The 1945-nt window shown below is 39.3% G+C and overlaps 1 non-coding gene across 1 annotated transcript; it reads left to right on the top strand.

Moving 5' to 3' along the window:
- Positions 1-1457: 1457 nt before the first annotated feature.
- On the top strand, positions 1458-1563 carry LOC145573330 (small nucleolar RNA R71). Its single transcript, XR_014097378.1, has one exon. It is a non-coding gene; the product is annotated as a small nucleolar RNA R71 (small nucleolar RNA).
- The last annotated feature ends 382 nt before the right edge of the window (positions 1564-1945 follow it).

Below are 1945 nucleotides of genomic sequence, written 5' to 3'. Positions count from 1 at the left end.
TATTGCGCTCTCTCTTACCACTAAAGATTTCCTTAAGGAACTTAGAGTATCTAGGCATTTGGGTCATGGCTTTGATAAGAGGGATTGAGAGATAAACTTCCTTAAGCATATCAAGAAATTTCCCAAATTGTTCATCAATCTTGTTTCTCAAAAAATTTTGGGGATATGGAAGTTTGGGCTTGATCACCTCCTCTTGAACTTTTTAATCACTGTTTTTTCTCTTGGGTTTCCTTACTCACCTTCTTTGACACATTGCTCTCTTTTTCTTCACTTGAATCACTCATCTTCTCATCTTCCTCACTCTTCCTAGAAACACTCTCTTTAAGCACTTTCCCACTCCTTGTGGTGATGGAATACACGGGTTTCTTAGGTTCAACCCCTTGTGAGGGTAAACAAGAATGGCTAGCATTCACACTCTCTTTCAAGGTGTTAGCCAATTGAGCGATTTGAGTTTCAAGCATCTTATTGTGTGTCATCATCTCATTGAACTTCTTATCACTCACTGCCATGTAACGGTTCAAAAATTTGGTTTGGTTTTCAATGATTTCCTCCAAGTTAGTCCTAGAAAAAAAAAAAGAGGGTTGAACATAGGAATTATCACTTTGGGTCTTTGGAGCAAAACCGGGTGGGGGACCCCTTTGAGCATTGTTTTGAAAATTTCCACTATTTTCATTGTTCCAATTACCTCTATTTTGATTTTGACCATAACCTTGATTATGGTTACCATAACCTTGATTATGGTTACCATAACCTTGGTTATGATTACCATAATTTTTGTTTTGATTTTGGCCACTATAACCTTGGTTATTATAGTTACCTCGGGAGTTTTGGTTCCCTTGGTTTCTATTACCACCACCTTGATTATAGTTGTTTAAATTTCCATGGTTGTTTTAATTCCTATATCATTGACCCCTTTGATTCTCGAACCTAGAATCATTATTATTTGACACATAGTTCACATGCTCATTCACATTTCCATCTTGATCATCACAAACATCCATACATGCATGAGGGCAATTAGAAGCATCATGATCATACGATCCACAAACATCACAAAACAAACAACCACTAGGCATGTTACTAGAAGAGGGAAAGGGTTGAGAGTTATAAGACATACCTCTCTCCTTAGATTGGGAGGGAAGATTCGAAACTTGGGAGGTAGCCCTTTTCAACTTTGCCTTGATAGCGGACATTTCCTTCCCCAAGTTTGTCATTTGTGAGGACAAGTTGTTTATGGCATTAAGATGATAACCGAGTACACCGAAGAACTACTCTTGCTAGTTGACTTCCTTTCACCATCATGCCAATCTCTATAGTACCTCACTACATCTTCAATTATGTCTACCACTTCCTCCTCCGTTTTATTCATAATGGGATCTCCAACTCCTCCATCAAGACACGACTTTCCTTGAGGACTTAGACCACCATAGAAGATTTGAATAATTTGGTAAGTAGGAATTCCGTGGTGAGGACATTCTCTTTGATAACCCTTGTACGTCTCCCATGCTTCATAGAGGCTTTCACTAGACTTTTGCTTGAAACCTTTAATCAAAGCTCTTGCCTCTGCCGTTTTCTTTTGTGGGTAGAAACGGGATAGAAATTCCTTGGTCACTTCGTCCCATGTCCTTAGAGAATTGGGTTTGACCTCCTTGTCTAACCATTCCAAGGCACGCCCTATGAGAGAAAAAGGAAAAAGCTTAAGGCGGATGAATTCTTAGGAAATTCCATTCACTTTGATAGTGTTTTTCGACTCTTTGAGATGGTTTAGCGGGCTTTCATGTTTAGCCCCACTAAATTGTCGCCTCTCTATCAAAGTGATCATTACCGGCTTTATTTCAAAGTCATTTACCTGTGTTGTAGGTGGAGCAATCCCATTTTGAAACCTATATGCACCCGGAATTCCCAATTCCTTCAACGCCACCCTTTGATTTTCACCCATCCTTGC

This window comes from Chenopodium album, chromosome 12, assembly GCF_948465745.1.
Source record: "Chenopodium album chromosome 12, dcCheAlbu1.1, whole genome shotgun sequence".
NCBI lineage: Eukaryota > Viridiplantae > Streptophyta > Magnoliopsida > Caryophyllales > Amaranthaceae > Chenopodium > Chenopodium album.
Note: the sequence above shows the minus strand (reverse complement) of the source record. Positions and strands in the feature narration are given on the sequence as shown.